Genomic DNA, 25,341 nt, shown 5'->3' on the forward strand with positions numbered 1-25,341 from the left:
CATAGTACATTTTAGAAAGATTTATATAAACATAAGAGCAAGATTTTCTATTTTATTGTAATAAGAAAATCAGGGACTCCCCTGGCTGTCCAGCGGTTAAGACTCCGCTTTTCCACTGCAGGGGGCACAGTTTCCATCCCTGGTCGGGGAAATAAGATCCCCATGATGCCTGGCGAACCTCCCCCAAAACAGAAAAAAGAAAATTAACATCCTACTTTTAACTGAAAGCATGATATATATAAGGATATATATACTTCAAGTCCAGCTACAGACTAATTATTTAATATAAAGCTAAATATGGGTCAGATATAGAAGTTGGCATTTTCTGTCTAGCAACTAAGTGCTGCCTTACACGAAAGCACTACATTTAGTCTTACAGCCATTCACCCACTGAACCAAATAGTTGTTGAGTTCTCTGTGCTGGGCTCTGAGAGGCACTCTGAACCAAAACACTGATAAGAAATTCTCATCCTAGATTTCTGAGAGTGGTGGGAAAGTAGAAATGTAAACAGAATGTGAATTTATTTACAGTTAAAGGCGTGAGCAAAGAGCTGTGGAAAAAAGAGAAGCAGAAAGAAGAAACATTTTAGATTTTAAATTTAAAAGTTGACAAATTAAATTTAAATATAAAAGTTGACAAATGTACGTACATGTATGAAAAGCAAAAGTTATAAATATAAAGAGTGCTTGTAAGAATGTTATAGTTCTTCATATAAAGTAATAGTAATAATAATTAATATACAACTAATATATTACTAAATATATAAGTAACAGAAGATATACTTGAGTGAAAGTAGAATTGAAATTGCAAAGATAAAAGAAGAAAATATGAAACAATAACTGACTTTTGTCTTGGAAAAGAATGTTATGAGAAAACAGTGAGTAGAAAATTTTTTTAAATTGAAGACAGTGCAAGGAGAATCTAGGTTAAGGCTCCAGATTAAGAAGAATTCCCTCATAGCACTGGAATGTATTTCAGGAAGGTTATGGAATTGCTATTGGTGACTATTCAAGAGTTACAATGTGGACATTTTTCTTTTTTTTTTTTAATTTATGTATTTTTATATTTTTATTGGAGTATAATTGCTTTACAATGTTCTGTTAGTTTCTATTGTACAACAAAGTGAATAAGCTACACATATACTTATATCCCCATATCCGCCCCCTCTTGCGTCTGCCTCCCACCCTCCCTCTCCCACCTCTCTAGGTGGTCACAAAGAACCAAGCTCATCTCCCCGTGCGATGAAGCTGCTTCCCACTAGCATCTATTTTACATTTGGTAGTCTATATATGTGAATGCCACTCTCTCACTTCGTCCCAGCTTACCCTTCCCCCTCCCCGTGTCCTTAAGTCCATTCTCTGCATCTGCGTCTTTATTCCTGTCCTGCCCCTAGGTTCTGAAGAACCTAGTTTTTTTAGATACCACATATATGTGTTAGCATGCGGTATTTGTTTTACTCTTTCTAACTTACTTCACTCTGTATGACAGACTCTAGGTCCATCCACCTCACTACAAATAACTCAATTTCGTATCTTTTTATTGCTGAGTAATATTCCATTGTATATATGTGCCACATCTTCTTTATCCATTCATCTGTCTATAGACACTTAGGTTGCTTCCGTGTCCTGGCTATTGTAAATAAAGCTGCAATGAACATTGTGGTACATGACTCTTTTTGAATTATGGTTTTCTCAGGGTATATGCCCAGTAGTGGGATTGCTGGGTCACATGTTAGCTCTATTTTTAGTTTTTTAAGGAACCTCCATACTCTTCTCCATAGTGGCTGTATCAATTTACATTCCCACCAACAGTGCAAGAGGGTTCCCTTTTCTCCACGCCCTCTCCAGAATTTAAGGTTTCTAGATTTTTTGATTATGGCCATTCTGACTGGTGTGAGGTGATACCTCATTATAGTTTTGATTTGCATTTCTCTAATGATTAGTGATGCTGAGCATCTTTTCATGTGTTTGTTGGCAATATGTCTGTCTTCTTTGGAGAACTGTCTATTTAGGCCTTCTGCCCATTTTTGGATTGGGTTGTTTGTTTTTTTAATATTGAGCTGCATGAGCAGCTTGTATATTTTGGAGGTTAATCCTTTGTCAGTTGCTCCATTTGCAAATATTTTCTCCCATTCTGAGGGTTGTCTTTTTCATCTTGTTTATGGTTTCCTTAGCTGTGCAAAAGCTTTTAAGTTTCATTAGGTCCCATTAGTTTATTTTTGTTTTTATTTCTGTTACTCTAGGAGGTGGGTCAAAAAGATCTTTCTGTGATTTATGTCAAAGAGTGTTCTGCTTATGTTTTCCTCTAAGAGTTTTATAGTGTCTGGTCTTATATTTAGGTCTTTAATCCATTTGGAGTTTATTTTTGTGTATGGTGTTAGGGAGTGTTCTAATTTCATTCTTTTACATGTAGCTGTCCAGTTTTCCCAACTCAACTTATTGAAGAGGCTGTCTTTCTCCTTTGTATATTCTTGCCTCCTTTGTCAAAGATAAGGTAACCACACATGTGGGTTTATCTCTGGGCTTTCTATCCTGTTCCATTGATCCATCTTTCTGTTTTTGTGCCAGTACAATACTGTCTTGATTACTGTAGATTTGTAGTATAATCTGAAGTCAGGGAGCCTTATTGCTCCAGCTCCGTATTTCTTTCTCAAGATTGCTTTGGCTATTTGGGGTCTTTTGTGTTTCCACAGAAATTTTAAAAATTTTTGCTCTAGTTCTTGGAAAAATGTCATTGGCAATTTTATAGGGATTGCATTGAATCTGTAGATTGCTTTGGGTAGTATGGTCATTTTCACAATATTGATTCTTCCAATCCAAGAAGATGATATATCTTTCCATCTGTTTGTATTGTCTTTGATTTCTTTCATGAATGTGCTACAGTTTCCTAAGCACAGGTTTTAGCCTCCTTAGGTAAGTTTATTCTTAGGTATTTAATTCTTTTCGTTGCAATGGTAAATGGGAGTGTTTCCTTGATTTCCTTTTCTGATTTTTCGTTGTTAGTGTATAGGAATGTAAGAGATTTCTGTGCATTAATTTTGTATCCTGCTACTTTATCAAATTCATTGATTAGTTCTGTAGTTTTCTGGTGACATCTTTAGGATTTTCTATGTATAGTATCATGTCATCTGCAAACAGCAACAGTTTTACTTCTTCCTTTGAAATTTGTGTTTTTATTTCTTTTTCTTCTCTGATTGCCATGGTTAAAAACTTCCAAAACTCTGTTCAGTAATAATGGGGAGAGTGGGCACCCTTGCTTTTTTCCTGATCTTAGAGGAAATGCTTTCAGTTTTTCCCCATTGAGAACAATGTTGACTGTAGGTTTGTCATATACGGCTTTTATTATGTTGAGGTAGGTTCCCTGTATGTCCACTTTTGGGAGAGTTTTATCATAAATGGGTGTTGAATTTTGTCAAAAGCTTTCTCTGCATCTATTGAGATTATCATATGGTTTTTATTCTTCAGTTTGTTAATATGGTGTATCACATTGATTGAGTTGCCTATATAGAAGAAACCTTGCATTCCTGGGATAAACCCCACTTGATCATGGTGTATGATACTTTTAATGTGCTGCTGGATTTTGTTTGCTAGTATTTTGTCAAGGATTTTTGCGTCTATGTTTATCATTGATATTGGCCTGTAATTTTCTTTGTTTGTGACATCTTTGTCTGGTTTTGGTATCAGGGTGATGGTGGCCTCGTAGAATTAGTTTGGGTGTGCTCCTCCCTCTGCTATATTTTGGAAGAGTTTATGAAGGATAGGTGTTAGCTCTTCTCTAAATGTTGGATAGAATTCTCCTGTGAAGCCATCTGGTCCTGGGCTTTTGTTTGTTGGAAGAGTTTTAATCACAGTTTCAATTTCAGTGTTTGTGATTGGTCTGTTCATGTTTTCGATTCCTTCCTGGTTCAGCCTTGGAAGGTTGTACTTTTCTAAGAATTTGTCCATTCCTTCCAGGTTGTCCATTTTATTGGCATATAGTTGCTTGTTGTAGTCTCTCATGATCCTTTGTATTTCTGTAGTGTCAGTTGTTACTTCTCCGTTTTCATTTCTAATTCTGTTGATTTGGGTCTTTCCCTTTTTCTCTTGATGGGTCTGGCTAAGGGTTTATCAATTTTGTTTATTTTCTCAAACAACCAGCTTTTAGTTTTATTAATCTTTGCTATCATTTCCTTCATTTCTTTTTCATTTATTTCTTATCTGATCTTTATGATTTCTTTCCTTCTGCTAACTTTGGTTTTTGTGTTCTTCTTTCTCTAATTGCTTTAGGTGTAAGGTTAGGTTGTTTATTTGAAATTTTTCATGTTTCTTGAGGTAGGACTGTATTGTTATAAACTTCCCTCTTAGAACTGCTTTTGCTGCACCCCATAGGTTTTGGGTCATCATGTTTTCATTGTGATTTGTTTCTAGGTATTTTTTTCATTTCCTCTTTGATTTCATCAGTGATCTCTTCATTATGTAGTAGCGTATTGTTTAGCCTCCATGTGTTTGTGTTTTTTACAGTTTTTTTCCACAACTGATTTCTAATCTCTTAGCGCTGTGGTCAGAAAAGATGCTTGATATTATTTCAATTTTCTTAAATTTATTGAGGCTTGATTTGTCACCCAGGATGTGATCTATCCTTAAGAATGTTCCATGTGAACTTGAGAAGAAAGTGTATTCTGTTGTTTTTGCATGGAATGTCCTATAAATACCAATTAAGTCCATCTGGTCTAATGTGTCATTTAACCTTGTATTTCCTTATTTATTTTCTCTTTGGATGATATGTCCATTGGTGTAAGTGAGGTGTTAAAATCACCTACTATTATTGTGTTACTCTTGACTTCCCATTTTATGGCTGTTAGCATTTGCCTTATGTATTTAAGTGCTCCTATGTTGGGTGCATAGATATTTACAATTGTTATATCTTCTTCTTGGATTGATCCCTTGATCATTATATAGTGTCCTTCCTTGTCTCTTTCAATAGTCTTTATTCTAAAGTCTATTTTGTCTTATATGAGTATTGCTACTCCAGCTTTCTTTTGATTTCCATTTTCATGGAATAGCTTTTTCCATTCCCTCACTTTCAGTCTGTATGTGTCCCTAGGTCTCAAATGGGTCTCTTGTAGACAGCATGTATACAGGTCTTGTTTTTGTATCCATTCAGCCCATCTGTGTTTTGGTTGGGGCATTTAATCCATTTACATTTAAGGTAATTGTAGATATGTTTGTTCCTATTATCATTTTCTTAATTGTTTTGGGTGTGTTTTTGTCTTTTTCTTCTCTTGTGTTTCCTACCTAGAGAAGTTCCTTTAGCTATTTCTGTAAAGCTGGTTTGGTGGTGCTGAATTCTCTTAACTTTTGCTTGTCTGTAAAGCTTTTGTTTTCTCCATCAAATCTGAATGAGATCCTTGCTGGATAGAGTAATCTTCATTGTAGGTTTTTCCCTTTCATCACTTTAAATATGTCCTGTCACTCCCTTCTGGCCTGTGGAGTTTCTGCTGAAAGATCAGCTGTTAACCTTATGGGGATTCCCTTGTATGTTATTTGTTGCTTTTCCCTTGCTGCTTTTAATATTTTTTCTTTGTGTTTAATTTTTGCTTGTTTGATTAACACATGTCTCAGTGTGTTTCACCTTGGTTTTATCCTGTGTACACTTTTATCCTCTCTACACTTCCTGAACTTGATTGATTTTTTCCTTTCCGATGTTGTGGAAGTTTTCAACTATAATCTCTTCAAATATTTTCTCAGATCCTTTCTTTTTTTCTTCTTCTGGGAACCCTATAATTCGAATGTTGGTGCACTTTATATTGTCCCAGTGGTCTCTGAGATTGTCCTCCACTCTCTTCATTCCTTTTCCTTTATGCTGCTCCATGGCAGTTATTTCCACCATTCTATTGTCCAGCTCACTTATCCGTTCTTGTGGCTCCATTATTCTGCTCTTGATTCCTTCTAGAGCATTTTTAATTTCAGTTATTGTGTTGTTCATTACTGTTTGTTTGCTCTTTAATTCTTCTAGGTCCTTGTTAAATATTTCTTGTATTTTCTCTCTTCTATTTGCAAGATTTTTAATCACCTTTACTATCATTATTCTGAATTCTTTTTCAGGTAGTTTGCCTATTTCTTCTTCATTTATTTGGTTTTGTGGGGTTTTGTCTTACAGGCTCCTTTGCCTATATTTCTCTGTCTCCTTATTTTGTCTAATTTACAGTATTTGAGGTCTCCTTTCCCTAGGCTGCAGCGTCATAGTTCCTCTTGCTTCTGTTCTCTGTCCCCAGTGGTGGGGTTGGTCCAGTGTCTTGTGTAGGCTTCCTGATGGGAGGGACTGGTACCTGCATTCTGGTGGGTGGAGCTGAGTGTTTTCCCTCTGATGAGCATGGCCGTTTTAGGTGGTGTGTTTTGGGGTGTATGTGAGCTTAGTATGACTTTAGGTAGTATGTGTGCACATGGGTAGGTTTGTGTTCCTGTCTTGTTTGTTTGGTGTGAGGCATCCAGCGCTGGGAGCTTCTGGCACTTCAGTAAAGCCAGATCTTGGATTCAGATAGAGGTCTCCAACAGAGCTCTTGGTGATTAATCTTCCCTGGGGCTGGGAATTTTCTAGGGGTCCAGCATCCTGGACTTGGTCTTCCCAATCCAGAGATTCAGACCCAACTTCTGGTTGAAGGAACAAGACCCCGCAAGTCACTCATCCCAGCAATAAAGGGGACTAAAAAAAAAAAAGACTAATGAAACCCCCAGACAACTGTTAAAAATTAAAATCTAACAAACAGAAACAGAAACAAGGAAATAGGCATACACCCAAAAGAAGCAAAAACAGAACCAAATAAATCAAATAGTAAGGGAACAAGCAGACAAACAAAAGAACCCAAGAATGAAATCAAACAATTAAGAAGAAAGCTGACAAAAATCCAAAAACAAAAAACAAAACTAAAGCAGTGTGCCAACTGAGGAATGAAGCAAAGAAACAAAGCCAACCGACAAAAAAGATATAAGAAAAAGAAAGAAAAAGAGAAAGGGTAAAGACAGAACAACAGAAAAGCAATGTAGAAACATAAAAAAAAAAAAAACCCAGAAAATATATTAGAGAAAAAAAAAACAACCCCAGAGAAATGGTAAAAACAAATCAAATGAACAGAAACAAGGAAACACACAGACATGTAAAAGAAACAAAAACAGAGCCAAATAAAACAAAATACAAGAGAATACCCAGACAAATAAAAGAACTCAGAAATGAAATCAAACAAGTAGGATTAAAACTAACAAAAACACATAACTGAAAAACAAAACCAAAGCAGTGTGCCAACTGAAGAATAAACCAAGGAAAGAAAACTAACTGATAAAAATGATTAAAAGTAATAATAATAAAATACAATGAAGTAAAATAAAAAGGGAAAAATCATAGGACAACAGAAAAGCAAAGTAAAAATAGAAATGTATAAAAAAATAAAAGTTGTTATCAATGATGGAGATCCCAAAACACTAAAAAAAACAACAAAAAACCCCTAAAACAACAACAAACAAAAAAGAAAGAAAAAGAAAACTTCCCCCCCCAAAAAAAGCTAGAACCAACAACACAATGAATCAAAACATAATAAAATTAATAGTAATAATTACGATTCCCTGGGGTCTCTGCTGTAAGTGTCCTTGCACATGCAGTGGCCCACAGCTCATCTCCTTCTCCCCAAGAGGCTCTCCTCTGCCTCTGGGCTGGTCTCTGGACCTGCTGTGGGCCCTGTGGGGACAATTCAGACTCTGATCTGCCCCAGTTCCTGCATGTGCTGCTCCCAAAGTCCACAGGTGCCAGAGCTAGACTGTTTTCATTTGTGGGAACACTCATTGTCTACTCAGATATTCCATAGACACAGGGTCTACCTAGCTGATTGTAGGGATTTACTCTGCAGCTTGTACAGCTGATGGAAAGATTTTCAATCTTCTTCCTTAGTCACCCCATTCCTGGGGTTCAGCTTTGGTTTTATCCCCACTTCTGAGTGTGGTACACACACAGGAGTCTGGTCCTGAGGCTGCATTGGAGCTCTTGGGTCTGCCCCTGTAAGGACCAGGCAGAGAGGGGGTATGACTGCTTGGATGGCAGGAGCCCTGGCAGCACCAAATGCACAGGGAAGCAGGTGGCCATGGGTGCAAGAGATGTGGCCCTAGTGAGGGCTTTTCCTGGTGCCTGGCATACGGCATATGAGGGCCAGCCCTGGCTGGGGTTTTTCTGGCACCCAGCAGCAGGCATACAAAGGACAGCCCTGAGGGGACATTTTTTTTATTGCCCTGCAGCCCGTGGCACATGAGGGCCAGCTCTGAGGGGTCTATTTTTATTGCTCAGTAGCTGGCGCACAAGAGCCAGCCCTGAGCAGGCTTCTTTTATTGTCATCGGCCGGCACCAGCATGTGGGGAGAGAGAGGTTACAATAGTGGCTCCTCCCACTGCGTGTGACTCAGCAGTAGCGCCCTGCTTTCATGGCAGTCCAGTCTTCCTCCATAGGCATTCCCTGCTGCAGATTTCCTCCCTCCCGTCCCATCAGTCCGTCTCCCCACAGCCAATAGCAGTTCTCTCTCTGGGCCTGTTCTCCAATCCCCACGCACCAGCTCCCAGCCCCGTTGCACACCTGTGAACACACGTCGCAGTCTGGGGCATGTAGGACAAAAGTACGGACCATCTGTGTATTTCTCACTCTGTCCCGTCTGCCACAGATCTTCAGCTTCATCCTCTTCCAACAGCCTCAAATGCTTCCCTTCTGTCCTAGTCGATTTCCCTGTCAGAGAGGGGTTTTCCTTTTTGGAGAGGGGTTTCCCCAAATTCAGGAATCTCTCCTCTGCTTCAGCTCCCATGCCCTGGGGTGCAGGTCCCATCCCGCTTCCTCTCCTCCTCCATCTTCCTTCTTTTTTTCCATCCTACCCAGTTATGCAGGGATCTTTATAGTCCTTTCCGGTGTCCAAGGTCTTCTGCTAGTTTTCAGCTGGTGTTCTGTGAGAATTGTTGCATCTATAGACATATTCCTGATGCATCCATAGAGAGAGATGAACTCCATGTCCACCTACTCCTCTGCCATCTTGAATCTCAGAGATTGTTTCTTGAAGAGAGAAGGCAAATTTATGCATTTACATAAAACAAGTTAAGTCTTGCAGTTTAAGGTTACCAGCTGCAGGATGCCTCTGAGGCTGGGCACTAACACTTGAATTTTACTCTTACCAACGGCCACATACAGCAGTCTATAAGCTTAAAAAAAACATATTCCAAGTTCGACATTTTACATTCTGACTCACATGATAGCAAGACCACCTTCAAATTTCTGACATAAGGAAATCTTGTTAAGAAGGGGAAAAGCCTTGATTGTTAGTCAAAAGAGATAAAAGAAAATTGTTTTAATGACAGATAAAAGACAGATACCCTGTTCTTCCGAAGACAGGGCTATGCCCATTCTCTGTTTCCAAAGGTGCTTACCCCGCAGACAAGGCCACAATGAGAGCACCTACCTGAGACTTCCAACTAAGGGTTTTTAAAGTAATCTATTCTTTGTTAGCCATTGACTAAAAGAACATCACATATCTGGACTTAGTTATGGCTATTTGAATGCCAGGATTCCAGTTTTATACATACCTAAAAAATGACCCAAATAGTCACTTATGTTAGTATGTCATCTAACCAATAGAGGATGAGCTCTGAATTCTCTCTCTTGACTGAAATTTTTAGGTTGGAATTTAGACTCTCAAGGACTTGGAAAACAGTAGAGGTGGAAGTACTTGTGGAGGCCCTTCATATGTATTCAGGAACTGGTAGGAATTCTGTCTTTGGTTGAGTGGTGTACATTCCTGTTTTAACAGTATTTCCGCCTGGTTAAAAGTAATAAATCTTATATTTATATGAGTTGGTTGGGATCATTATCTTTGCTTTCTACAAACCCGTACTGAATAAAAGTGAAATTACATTGAGAAAGAAAGAAGGAGTCAAATATTTAGACTGAGACCTAGTCCCTCAGTAGCCTGACAAATGTTAAGAAATGAGCACTTAAAGCCAGAAATTAGGGAGGCCTGGCTGGTTCATACAGGCTAGCCTCTAAGTACTTCTGTTGGTTCATAAACTCACCCTGGAAGTGACTGGAAGAGGCAAGTCCCTCCAGATTGGTAGGTGGCAGGTTTAATAAGCAAGGAACTTACCTATGAGGCTTGTCTTATGCAGCCACAGGACGAGTAGATTCCCGCACCCGCCCACCAGAATCTCAAGCGTGTACACAGAGACCTTAACGGGGTTCAGTTATATATACCATGCAGATGGTCTCAATGACACCTTACTTACTCAAAGTTATGTCCTTGGAACAGCTCCCACTGTGGGAATGGAGAACAGAATGCACATTCCAAGAACAGGGGAGGTGTGAGGAGCCTCTGATTATCTAGGTCTGGCTCACTGGTGAACCAGAGGTCATGTCCTCTTGCTGACCTGCTCCAACAGCACACAGCAGGTAGCAAAGCATGGAGAGTGGATCTGGAGATGGAGTGGAACACATGGAGATTATTAAGTATATTCTACCCCTTTGCCAATCTTAATCCATTCCAGAGATTTGCTCAGAGGAAAAAATTCTCAGTCCAGGGGAGACACACTATCACTGACGAATAATCTCAATTCAATTATACTCCCCCATGAAAGCACAATTATAGCATAGCCATCACCTTTACTTTTCAGATAAGGTAGCAGAGAATGATCAATTAAGTTAGAACTGCCACGATGTTCAGGTGTATACCTGGTCACTAGGCCTAAAAACTGGTCATTATAGCTTTTTTCTTAAGCCAATCATTCCATGTGCTATTCTCTGACAACATCTCTTACCCTTTGACAGCATCTCTACTTGGTAGAGTGATTCAAATATTTATTATTATCAGACCCAAGCCCTCACTGGACCAGTCTTTATTGGATGGTTACAGTTTCCCATTGATGATTATGACTGGACATGGGAATAAGAGGCACCGCAGTGAATCTTCTGTATTCACTGAATCTGCCCCTGTGGTAGAGTAGCAGACCAATTCTCCCTTCATAATTGGGAATAAACACTGTGACCAGTGGACTGATCTTAATCACTATCCTGTTTCAGCAGCATGACGAGCCCCAAATGGTCAGCGAGTAGTCTCAGCTATCTAACTAACAGCACCATGGCTATATATACACAACTCCTTCAGCTACTAGTACCTCCACATCCACCAAGGTCAAGGCTGTAGAGACAAGCAGCAAATGTTCAACAAATGGGTTCTTAAATATATCAGTGAAGGGGGCCTATCTTCACCTTGGTTCCTAAACTTACACATTCTAGTGGAAGAGAAATTGGAAGCATACATTGGACTACATTGTAACTGGAGGACATAAGTGGATCTTCAATAGACCATAAAACTATCCCCTCAAACCCCTTTTTTCTGGGTGAGTAGGTCATGGTAAGACCAATGAAACCCTTGTACGTGAGCTCATTGTTACATTTCTTTCACCATAAAATGAGTTCTTTGTTTGGAGACAATTATGTGTGAGATAGCAAGGCCATAAATAAGGCATTCTGTAAATCCGCTAATGGATGTTCTGGCAGAAGTATTTCAGACAGGGAAGGCAAGTTCTTATTTGGAATATATACTTATTCTCATAAAAACAAATCACTGCCTCATACCTGAGGGAAAGAGTCAAAGCAGTTTAACTGTAACATCTATTGATAGGTTGGGCAGGTGGTAACCAGATCATCCTTGATGAGAAAAATTCAGTGACTTTTCAGTCCATATCTCTAGGTGCCTATGTTCTTTGTACACAGCCACTGAGGTGACAGAGAGGTGTCTGGAGAATGAGGTTGAACTGACATCAACAGGATGGCTCATCTTGTCCATCTGATTATTGAACGTCTCTTCTGCAGTGATGTCTCTGGAAGGTATCTATTTGAAACATGAATTCATTCTCTTTTTGCTCATTCTGTGATGCCCATCCATATCTTCCCAATCCTCCTTGTCATAAATATTCCAATTTTATTTTTATTTTTCCAGTCTTTCCACAAGACTTAGCCACTACCCATGAATAAATATAGATCTATACCACACATGATCTTTTTAAAAAATATATATATAATATTATTTATATATATTTATTAATAAGATATAAATTTACATATATAAATATTATATTATTTATATATAAATAGGTACATTATAACATAATAATAATATATATAGCAATATAATTATTATAATAACATATATACACTGACAGTTGGTCAAGAAAACATTTATCTTTACCATTGTCTTCTACAACCTCCCCAAGTTGAGCTATAATGTAGCAACTATGCATTTCCAAATGGAACATGCTACTTTGTAAACCCATCTGAAAACCAGGCAGGCCCATGCTTTTCCCCTTCCATTAATTGGTCCTAATAAGCTCTCCATGAATCCTAGTGTGTGGACTGAGTAAGAAATGGTGAAATTGTTAAGAGCAGGTATTTGTGAGTTGCCATCTGCTTATGCTTATTACTCTAGAGCATTTAGAGCTTGGCCTCACATATACCATTTCCACTTACAATGAAATGCTTTTGTTAATATCCAACATTATGATTTTATGAATAAGATAGGCCTAGTATGTGATGGAAGGAAGAGGTATGGCCTCTGCTCTTGATGTCAGCAGCCCCATCTAGCATCCCTATCGGCCACACAGATTTTCTTCATTATTAACTGTGCTGTGTTATTGGGTAGAAGCTTGCATCTCAGACTGAGTCTGTGGAAAAGTTTTCTTTTGCTCTAGATTCTACTCAAAACTGATGATGTCATCATGGATTTCTCAGTATATGAGACAGAGCAGAACAATCTAAAATTCAACAAACCCCTAAAGCTTTTTTTTTTTTTTTAAATAAAAGTTTTAGTGGAGAAAAGTAGAACCACCACAGGCACAGGGAAAAGAGCACAAAAATTCAACTGATATAGGACTGAAAGTCACAATTATCCAATGTTGTTTGCGATTACTTTTCAATTTCTTAAACAGCTCCCCTCAATTTGTTTAATAGTCTCACCAATTTTTTCAGCTGAAATAGAATCAAGTTTTCAAAAAATTAAGAGCCTCAGGGAAGGCACCAGCTTTCAAGATAACAAAGGTGACACCAAGAGTCTCCTAATAGTAACAATTCTACCTAAAAATTCCTTAAGAGTAATTATCAAGTCTGTTGGAACAGTCTACATATCTCACATACCATCAGGGATGAGTTAGAACACTGACTTAGATGGTCCAGTATGGAGAGAGGGCAAACAAAACAGCTGCATTTCCTTGTCAGATAAGCTCATGTAAGGAAACCCTGGAGGCGCTAAGAAAATACAGGCAATGGCTGCTCAAAAATAGTTAGGCAGGCATTCTAAATACCACATACTGTTGGACAACAGTCAAACCCCCAAAGCTTTAAAATGTGGCTTATTTCTTCCTGAATGGCAATATGTGTATTAAGTTGTCTTCCACCTTAAAGGAATAGCCCCACCATTCCCCACACACTAGAGAAAACCACTAATGTGGCAGCCTCTGAGGCTTCTCAGGGCTTCCTGTCTACACTCTGGTGTACATATATCCCATTAAAGCAGGGGTCCCCAACCCATGGGCAGCTGATCGGTCCGTGGCCTGTTAGGAACCTGGCCGCACAGCAGGAGGTGAGCGGCGAGCCAGTGAAGTTCCATCTGCCGCACCCCATCTCTCCCCATCGTTCACATTACTGCCTGAACCACCACCCCCCCACCCCTGTCCATGGAAAAATGGTCTTCTACAAAAACCAGTCCCTGGTGCCAAAAAGGTTGGGGACAGCTGCATTAAAGCATATGGAGAGCTTGCTAATTCCTCTTCACCAGCTCAGTTAGTAAAATGTTCATATGGTTAGAGATGGCTGATCAAGGTGAACATAATACATTTTCTCCAACATTCCCATTTCTTAACCCTTTGGATCCCTTTCTCTATATATCAATAGTATACCAGGAAAGTTATGGTATCTTAACCTTATTAACTCTAGGCCATTAATGAGTCCAAGATTTCCTTCATCAGCACATCAAACTGTTGAGGTTCCTCCTAGGGGCTGGAGCTAACATGTTAAATGCTGAACTCCAAGTAATTGCACACATATCAATACATTTAGCCTAAAACAGCTTTATATTCCATCACCCTTTTTCTCACACAATTAAGATACTTCTTCATAAAGGATGGGAGGAGATACCTCAATGATAAGAAATTTAAAGGTTTTTTTTAAAAATTAAAATGTAGTTTCCTCAGATTGGGGGAAGGTCTGATTTTGTTGCTAAGGGAAGTTCAGGGCAAATTTAGGGTGCAAGTTTCTCAGCGTTGCTGAAATCTTCATCTAACATTTTTCAATTTACTATAATTTGGCTTCAGTCTTAACAAGGTCATTCACATTTTCAATGAATATTTACTGACACCTCATGTCTATAACTACATCATTGAATAAAACAAACAGAAAGCTCTATATTCACAGTTACATTATTCTAGGAGATACAAATAACGTGGTAAATAAAATGTAAGTCTGTTAGTGATTAGTTCTAAGAAGAAAAATAATGCATGAAAGGGACCTGACGGAACATGTCAGTGACAGAGGAGTTGTAAGTTAGATAGGTGTCCAGGTTGGGTGCTCACTAAGAAGATGACATGAAACGTATGACCTTTCATGTAACTGAAATAACCTTATTTACAAATAAGGTCACTTTCTAAGGTACTGGAGGTTAAGACTTCAACATACCTTTACGCAGGAGGCACAATTCAACCCAAGATATGGTTTTATTGAAATGCATTTATGGGCATGATGTATACCTAAAGATTGTTCTAAGAAACCAAATTAGACTGGAACTCGTTCTTTTCTCACAGAGCAGCTGATATTGTCTCTCTATGATTTTTAACTATTCTGCTTTTACCATCAGAGATCAACAAGGAGCCAAAGGCTTAAGCAAATATTTCAGTTACAGGATTAGGGACATATTCTTTGAGACTAAAGATATTGCAATTAATGTAGCCCAGGCTTCCTCCACAGGCACTCTTTTATTATAGGTAAATAAAGTTAATTCAATGATCTTAATAAAGATATATCAAGTTTGTCCTTGCTCATAACATGGAAATCTTAACGGTGTACCAAGTTTTTACTCACCTCACCATCACTAGATTTCCCACCAGAGGTCCACTTTAAATCCAACTCCCCAGTGTTCAATAGTTTAAAACAGGTGGGCTTCTTATGTGTCTTGTGGGATAGACAGAAGGAGGCTGGCTTCCTATGTGTCTTGTGGGATAGATAGAAGGAGGCTACAGGATTCCATATGCATTAACATTACTGTCTTATGAAGCAGCATGTTCTAACGGTAAAAGTGTGGGCTCTGAAATCAACCCAGAGTTTCTCCAGTTCTTAATTTTGTCATCATGTGTAAGATGGAGAGAAGCTCCCATACCTTAAAGAATTCTGGAAAAACCAACATAATGCCATCGTATGGTTGGCACTGATACATATTGATTTCTATTTCCTTGCTTTCAGACTACGTGTAGTTGCTATTTCATTGAATTGCACATCAGGAAACCAACCTTCTCCTCTGATCTCCTTAACACTGTGGAAAGTGCCACAATATACCTTGTCAATAGACTCAAACAATAGTGTTTAAGAGTCTCATGAAAAAATACTGCTACGAACATCTAGGAAATGGCCAGGATAAATGTACATTATGTGGTGCTGACAGAACTGAGGGGGATTATGGAGCTCGGAAATGTGGATTCCATTACTCAAGTGTAGAGCTTCAAAAATTTACTTAAGAGATCCCAAGTGACCCCAAGTAGCCCCTATTTCACTGGGATCCCTGAGACAAGTTTTGAGAATACCTCTCACTCTCATTTTGAACACAGGTGTGTGATCAAACTAGAGATGTTCTCCTGGTCTTGCCCACTTATAAAGTTGTGCTCCAGGAAGGATAGGGGATATTTAAATAGAGGGACTATTATTGTTATGTATTCAAAAGTTTCAAAACAAATATTCCTTGGGGATCAGTAAGGGCTTCCTGGAGGATGTGGGGTCTCAGATAAATACTAAGGGAGGAAGAGTATTTAACTATTAAAATGAGATTGAGATTGAAGAGAAGATAAGCTTTATAAGCTGAGGGAATAACAAAAGCTAATCTAGAGAGTAATGGATTGATTCAAGGCACAGGCACAGGATGTATTTAATTAGAACTGGATCATGGGGTGCAAGAAAGCCACACTTACAAAATAAAGCTAGAGAGGCAAGAAGGGACCTATATTGTAGGGTCCTATAAAATGGAAGGATGTAGATTTTATTCTGAATAAAATTAAGGAGACAGGGAGAGAACAGACATGCTCAGTTTTGTGCTTTAGAGCAATTTGAGAATGGCTTACATATGGTCCAAACTGGAAGCTGGAAGACCCATTAGGATGCTGATTCAGTGAACAGAGTGCAGATCATAATGGATTTAACTATGGCAGTGATAGTGTAAGCAAAGTGAAAAAATAAAGATCCTCTAACACTACATAGGAAGTTAAAAAACATAGGACCCAGGGATCAATTTGATATGAGAGCAAAGAAAGAGTGGTATTTAAGATGATCCAAGGATTTCTGGATAGAGTGAAAGAGCAGGTGGTGTTGCTATCTTCAGCTCAGAAAGCACAGGAAGGGGAAATGGTGTGTTGGTGAGTGAGATGATTACGACTGATTCTGTGCCACTTTTGTGCATGAAGGTGATTATGATATTTCAGTACAAATGCTTAGAACTATACCCATTTCTGTATCACTAGGAGTGGGTCAAAGGCAGTGACTTTGCATACCAATGTATCACTAATGCTATTATAGAGCTCACATTTAAAGGGCATTCAATAAATACCTTATTTATATGTTTGTTCATGTATTCACAAATATTTACTGAACGTCAACTATGTACTAGACATTAGTGTAGGTCCAGCAATCTCAATCATTGCTGCAACTGGAAATGTTTAAAAACCTCTGAGGCCTGAGCCCCTATGTAGACCCCTTATATCAAACTACCTGGGCCCAGCAAGCAGGTGATTATAAATGGAAGCCAAGTGGCCTCTAGAAAATTCCATCGAGTAACCAGGGTTAAAAATTATTATTTTAAGAGCTGGAGATACTACACACACACACACACACACACACACACACACACACACACACACGAGAACCAGAGTCTCATTATTTGCAGCTTATGTGCAAAGATTTATCGAAGGCAGAAAGAAATAAAGGCAAGAAGTCAGAAATAGCTGCTATGCTAATTGAAACATTCCAGTATTTAAGTAAATACTAGTTAATAACAAATTATGAAATAATTTAAAACAATACAACCAAATCATGTAATGAAAAAATCACATCTTTTATGTGGAGGTCACTACTAGAGACAACATCATCTTAGAATAGTCTTAAGCTTATAAGTAAATAACTAGATCATAAGCTTACTTCTTCCAAATTAAAATTCTTAACCCTCAGCCCTGTGTATCATCTGTGACACAGAATATATTTAATTCACTTTAAAACAGCCTCGGTTTCTGGGTATTCTCTGGTTAGAGTATACACTAGAACCTACAGAGGACAGTGATGGGTGTATGGGTACATATTAACTGCTGCAAAAAGGGACCTCAGGACTACCTGAAGGACTGTAGTAAAACTGCAAAAATAAGACAAAAAGAATCTGGGCTTGGGCTTCCCTGGTGGCTCAGTGGTTGAGAGTCTGTCTGTCAATGCGGGGGACACGGGTACGAGCCCTGGTCTGGGAGGATCCAACATGCCGCGGAGCAACTAGGCCCGTGAGCCACAATTACTGAGCCTGCGCGTCTGGAGCCTGTGCTCCGCAACAAGAGAGGCCGCGATAGTGAGAGGCCCGCGCACTGTGATGAAGAGTGGCCCCCACTTGCCACAATTAGAGAAAGCCCTCACACAGAAACGAAGGCCCAACACATCCATAATTAATTAATTAATTAATTAATTAAAACTATGAATACCAAAAAAAAAACAGAATCTGGGCTTATTTTGAGTTAAACCAGCTATTTCTCTTATTCCAGATTTCACTCTGTTATTGGGTAAGGAGGTAGAATAACAAAATAAACTATGGGAAAATGAATAAAGGGAGTGTTAAGTCCAATTTGCCTTAAAGGCCCCTACATGTTTCATGATGTTAGAGCATAGCACAACGCCATTGTGCCTAATGTGACTTCTGAATAATCATTTTGAAAAATTGGAATAAAAAACTTAAAAGGTAAGAAATTATATATCTCAGAGCATTTACAAAACAATGATAAAGAGTAAATATTTTATTTCAGGGTTTAAGCATTAATTATCTGGAAATTTTACTTACCCTGAACATATAAGTTCCCAGAGGGTGCAGTATAAATGAAACATTACTAGCCTATTACAAAAGGTGATCCATTATTGCCTATTACACAGAGCAAACTACTATTAATTTCATTTACCATTTGCCTTCAAGTAAAGCATGAGAGTCATTTCTCAAGAGATAATTAAAACATGGCTTCAGAATATTCATACAAAGTCAATAAGCACAAAATATCATAGAGCTCTTATGTATATATTTGCTGCCATAGGTAAAAATTATATACACAAATAATTTAATTCAAGATTAGTAGATAAAAATGTACATTTATTATTACATTAGAATATTACATATTATAGCTTTTTATACATTTCCATTGGCTTTTCATTATTTATAGTTCAATTAATTTAATTGATTACTCAAAACATATTAGAATAAAAACAAGTACTGTGTATTCACATTTATCAAGTACAAGGCAATGTACTAGGGATTTTCTCATGAAATTTCACAATAATATCTACAAAGTTATTCAAGGTAAACACAAACATCCTCATTCCAAAAGAAGATGAATTAATTAATAATTGATGAATTTTAATATATGAATAGATAAATCTCTGAACATCAGAGGAATTGGGAGAATTATTCATGGTTCAAGGCTAGTTCAAGCAAAGTCAGCATTCTAAATCTAGTTATTCTGGTTCTGTAGTTCACTGGTTCTCAAATTTTGTTCCTCAGTAGCATCAACGACATCTGGGAATTTGTTAGAAATGCACATTGTAACAGGGAGAGGGCCCACTCCAGACCAACTGGCCAGAAACTCTGGAAGGGGGTCCAGTTATCTATGTTTTTAGTCTTCTAGCTGATTCTTATTCCAGCTAACAATTGTCAACTAAAAAAATGTACAATGTGAGAGTTGTGAGTTAAGTTTCCTTTGGGGCAAAATGAGGACTATAGCCCAGGAGACAAAATCTCAGATAGTTTTGAGAAACTGCTCCAAAGAGGTGGGGGGTGGGGAGAGGTCAGCATTATATATGACTTTAGTGAAGGGGGGGTACATGCAGTCAAGCACACGTTTTGGCAGAGGCTTGCTGCTAGTGACGAGGAGCAGATGTCACTGTTAATGATTTTAGTGCTTTTCTAGATATGAGGAGATGGAAGAATTGGGCTTATAAAATCTTTTCCTGAAAGTATCTATCTGAAGACCTCTTCTGCCAGTTTTTCCCAGAGCACAGAGTGCCTCATTCCTGATCTCTATCCTGAACTCCTTTCAGAGTGTGTTGAAGGTCAGTGACTGCAGCAGCTTATGACTTAATTCTTGTTGAGGCAGAGGGCAAGTACCAATTTTTAGTTGGCACAATTGAGAATCACTATAATAGTGAATGCTTCCTTCAACTCCCATACATACAAGGGAGTGCCATACGACTCCCCTGATCTCATGAAATTTTGGTCACAAAAACTTTGTAGGCTGTAGTATTTTCATGTACTTTTCCAGGTCCATGCTCACTCTTCTGCACGCAACTCTGGACCCAGAGAGGATGATCCATATAGATGACTGCAAAAATATCCCTTGACCTTGGACTTCTAGTTGGATTCTGTCAATAGATGGCACTGGTGGGAGATTTGATGAAGGGGAGAGAGGGCTTTCAGTGTGCTTATTACCCAAGTATTTTTCACGTCAGGGTGCTGTGGCCTGGCTTCACCTCTTGATTAATTTTAACAATTCCATTTGGGCAACACTCTCCAGACAATTTCTCTCTGTTCTATAAATGTCTCATCCTCTTGTGCCTTCATTAATAGAGGTAGAAATGCACCCCCCCTTCACTAATCCAGGTTACTGTTTTCCGGTTTATTGTTGAATAATAACACATTGTATGGATGTACCACATTTTGTTCATCAGTTGATAGACATTTGGGTTGTTTCCACTTTTGAGCTCTTAATAATGTTGGTATGAACATATACAAGTTTTCGTGAGAACATATATTTTCATTATACACACACACACACACACACACACACACATATGACTGTGAGTCATGTGATAACCCTATGCTTATCCTTTTGAGAAACTGCCACAGTGTTTTCCAAAGTGGCTACATCATTTTACATCCCCACCAGCATTATATGAGGATTCTGATTTCTTCACATGCCAACACTTTGTATTATAGCCATCCAAGTGGATGTGAAGTGATATCTTACTGTGGTTTTGATTTGCATTTCCCTAATGACTAATGATATTGAGCAACTTTTCATATACTTATTGGCTATTTGTATACCTGCCCTTGAGAAATGTCTACTTATACTCCTTTTTTTTTTTTTTTTTTTTTTTTTTTTGCGGTACGCAGGCCTCTCACTGTCGTGGCCTCTCTTGTTGCGGAGCAAAGGCTCCGGACGCGCAGGCTCAGCAGCCATGGCTCACGGGCCCAGCCGCTCCGCGGCATGTGGGGTCTTCCCAGACCGGGGCAAGAACCCGTGTCCCCTGCATCGGCAGGCGGACTCAACCACTGCGCCACCAGGGAAGCCTCCTACTTATACCCTTTATCCAATTTTTAATTGGGTTGTTTGTCTTTTAGTATTGAATTGTAGGATCCTGTGTGTATCCTGAGTACAGCTCTCTTATCAGAGACGTGAGTTGTGAATATTTTCTCCCATTCTGTAATTATTTTCTCCCATTCTGTGGGTTGTCTTTTTACTTTCTTTATGGTATCTTTAGAAACACAAAAGTTTTTCATTTTAAATTTAATTTATCTATTTTTACTTCTGTCACTTGTGTTTTTGTGTCATATATGATAAGGTTATTCCTAATCCAAGGTCATAATGATTTACTCCTATAATTGCTTCAAAGAGTTTTTATAACTTTTGCTCTTACATTTAGGTCTATGAACTATTTTGAGTTAGTTTGTACTTACGGTACAAGGAAGGGACTCAACTTCATTCTTTTGTATGTGGATATCAAGTTGTCCTTAGCACCATTTGTTGAAAAGACTATTCTTTCCTTGTTGAATTTTCTTGACACTTTTGTTGAAAATCAATTGATCATAAGTGTGACAGTCTTTTCCTGGAATTTAAATTCTATTCTATTGAAAATACATGTTGATCCTGTGCCAGTACCACATTGTTCTGATTCTGTAGTTTTGCAATAAACTTTGTTATAGTAAGGTGTGAGTCTTCCAAACTTTTTATTCTGTTTCAAAATGTTTGGGGCTTGCCTGCTTCACTTGAATTTCCATATGAATTTTAGGATCAGCTTGTCAATTTCTGCAAAGACAACAGCTGGTATTTATACAAGGATTTTATTAATCTGTAGATCAGTTTAGGGAGTATTGCTATCATAATAATATTGTCTTCCAATACATGGATATGGGAGGTCTTTCCATTTGTCTGGGTATTCCTTAATTACTTTCAATAATATTTTCTAATTTTCACAGTATATTTTTTAACTTATTCTGTTAAATGTATTCTTAAGTATTTTATTATTTCTGCTGCTATTGTAAATGGAATTGTTTCCTTAAGTTTATTTTTGGATTTTTTATTGCAGTTATATGAAAATAAAATTGGTTTTTGTATATTGACCTTGTCCTTTGCAAACTTGAACTTTTTTTTTAGTTTCCATAGCTTTTTAAAGGATTTCAAAGGATTTTCTATATACAAGATTATGTCATATGCAAATAGATGCCTTTTATTTCTTTTTTTGCCTAATTGTACTGGCTGAAGTGTCCAGGAAAAATGTTAATAGAAGTGACAAGAGTGGACATCCTTGCTTGGGCCAGAGTGGAAATCCTTGCCTGGTGCCTGATTTTAGATGAAAATAATTCAGTCTTTCACAGTTAAGTATAATGTTAGATGTGGGGTTTTTTATAGATGTTCTTTATCAGATTGATGAAGTCCCCTTCTATTTCTAGGTTTTGTTTCATCTATTTTGGAGCTCTGTTTTAACGCATATACACTTATAACTATTGTATCTTCCTGATGAACTAACCCTTTGAGAGTTTTGAGCTCCTTGATTATGTAGATTAATATTTTGCATCAAATTTAGGAAGTTTTCAACCATTATTTCAGCAAATATTTTTTTCTGCTCCTTTCTCTCTCTCTTCTCATTCTGGTACTCTTATTATGCATCTTTTCATGTGTTTAATGATGTCCCACATTTCTCTAGCTTTGTTCATTCTTCTCATTTTTTTTACCTCTCTGTTCTTTGGACTGCATCATGTCTTTAAATCTATCTTCACATTTGCTGATTTTTTCATACATTAGTTTAAATAGACTAGTACATTTTTTATATTGTTTATTGTGCTTTTCAACCTATGTTTTTGTGGCCTGCCTCACCTCCTTGGCAAATCTCTGACCCGCTGCTCTGGAGAAGGGTAAGGACAGTGGCCTTCTTCTCTCAGAATGACACCATTGGTTTACAAGATGGGCATTCAGCAGGAATGGCAACCTCTGGTCTTCTTGGCTTGCTTTTTCTGGCATGGAACCTTCACTCTATGAAGAGACTAGAGCGAAAGTAATGAGAGCCCCAGTATTCTTGGCTTGCCATGCCTGAGGTATAGCCTCTATATTATAAGTTATGGCTAGGTGGATGAAGGGAGACTGAACCTCTTGGCTGCACTCTCCTGGAGTTACATTCTGCAACACAGAGCTGAAGGAGGGTGAGAAAACCCGGCAGCCTACCCCTCCCATGGAGATACCTTAACCCTTGACTGGGAGCTGGGGAGAGAGGGGTCCCCAGCTTCTTGGTAACACCCATCAGGAATGGAGCTTCTGTCATGCTGAGCTGAGGAATGGGAGGGAAGGAGCAGGTCCTTTCTGAAATGCCACAGGGTCTCATTCTCACCTAATTTGGTAGTTTTCTTGAATAAAGTGTCTTCATGTACAGTTTGTTCTTACAAAAAAATTCCAAAGACTTAACTGGTTGTGTTTTATAATTTTTATCCATTTATTATTGTTTTCCCAGGGAGTGGGTCCATGAAATTCCCCATGTAGCCATACTAGAAGTGTCTAAGGGTTGTTCTCACTGTTTAAAACTCCAATTAATTTCTCAAGAACTCGCATTTCTGATTAGTCAGAAAATCAAAATCTCTCTGATACCCCATTATTCCATGAAACCCAGGCGTTTACTCAGTACAGGGGGCCATTCTTATTGCCAAGTTCAAATGGAGAAACAGGCAAAATCTGGAAAGTTCCTAGTAGCTATGGACTGAATTGTGTCCCTTTCAAAATCCATATGTTGAAGCATTAACTTCCAATATGATGGGATTTGGACATGGACCCTTTGGGAGACAACTAGGTTTAAATGAGGTCATGAATGTGGGGCCCTCCCATGATGGAATTAGTGCCCTTGTCAGAAGAGATACCAGAGAGCTTGTGGTCTCTCTCTCTGCCATGTGAGGACACAAGCAGAAGGCAGCCATCTATAAGCAGTTGGCCATCTATAAGCAGGAGGCCATCTGCAAGCCAGGAAGAGAGCTCTCACCAAACCCAACCCTGCAGGCACTCTGATCTCTGACTTCCAGCCACCAGAAATGTGAGAAAATAAGTTTCTATTGTTCAAGCCATCCCATCTATGGTATTTTGTTATGGTAGCCCAAGCTGACAAGACACTGGTGCTTTTGGTCTTAGAATATGATATTGCTATTGGACACTATTCCCACGTATTCCAATAAATATCAGTTCACAGCAAGAGTTCTATCTATGGTGACCCAGATCCCTCCACCAATCCTGGCATTGGATTTCAATGTTATAGCTCATCCTGTTCACTCTCATATGTCTAACTCATACTCCCATACCAGTGAGATTGACTCTAGAAAAGACCACTGCAAGTTGTAGCCATATATCTTCTGGAACCAGACCTTGCATTTAAAACATCCAGTCTTGATGGTGAGCCTGGATTAGCAATATAGATTTTTTCTTCTTCATGGTGAGTTTTTTGGATGTCCTTAATAAATTTCCTTCCAGTCAATATCAGTTAGGTCAGGGACATTCCAACAGACAAATTATTAAACTTCAAAAGAAAATGGTTATGGTCTCAATCTCTTTCCTTTCAGAAGGTTTATTTGCCCCAATTCAAATATGTCCACCTTCTAACTACTGATCAGCTCTGCATTCCAAGTAGCTTTGGGAGACATTCAAGGCCACAGATGTCTTATTTCACAATTCTCCAGCCATAGTGACTTCCTCTATGTAAATATGTAGGGATCATTCCAATGATTCTTCTCTGAATAAACAAGTTCTCTTCTAAGATGATATGCTTTGTTCAGTGTCATTTTATAATATTTTAAAGGTTCTTTTAAAAATTTGCTTAGAAATCCCATGACACATTTAAGAACATTTTAGTTGAAAGGTTAGCAAACTTAAAAACATTGACAAATCATTGAATTCATTCTTAAACTATGATACATTCATATTTCCACTACATTTTATTTATTATCTCTATCAGTTCTGCAAAATGAGCAATACATTTAGCTCTTGCCCTCATGTGTACACATGTATTTTACAAGGACACTGGTGATATATTTGCTATACAAGTCACATGATATAGTTTACACACAGAGCTCAGGTTTTTATACATTTCTCCCCAAAGGGTATTCATATTTGATAAATCACTGATTGAAATCTGAGGCAATTAAGTTGTGATGACCTTGGCATACTAATGGATGTATTTTCCATTAAGACAATGTCAGTCCTTTATCACAGTCTGCCTGAGTTTAAAAAAAAAAAAAAGCCACATCACATTTAATTCCTTATCCCTCAAATACATACAATATTTTAATTCACACTGATCAAAGCTACCTGGCAGCTCTTGCTTTATTAGGCCAAGTTGAATGCCTTGCTTAGAATTTCCACTTTTTAATTGAAATAAAAGCCGTTAATCTTCATAAGGCAAAACAAATGTCTAACACTGCATTGATTTTTATCTCTTGTATTCTTATATTGAAATCATGAATAGAAAATTCTACTATAGTCTACATTGTTATAAAACAGTATTTTAAAATATTTTTGTTATAAAATATTCTAGCAATATCCAAGTTTATAGGCCAAGTT

Source organism: Delphinapterus leucas, chromosome 4 (assembly GCF_059928025.1).
Source record: "Delphinapterus leucas isolate spDelLeu-1000000601 "Yukka" chromosome 4, BTC_Dleu_Yukka2, whole genome shotgun sequence".
Classification (NCBI taxonomy): domain Eukaryota; kingdom Metazoa; phylum Chordata; class Mammalia; order Artiodactyla; family Monodontidae; genus Delphinapterus; species Delphinapterus leucas.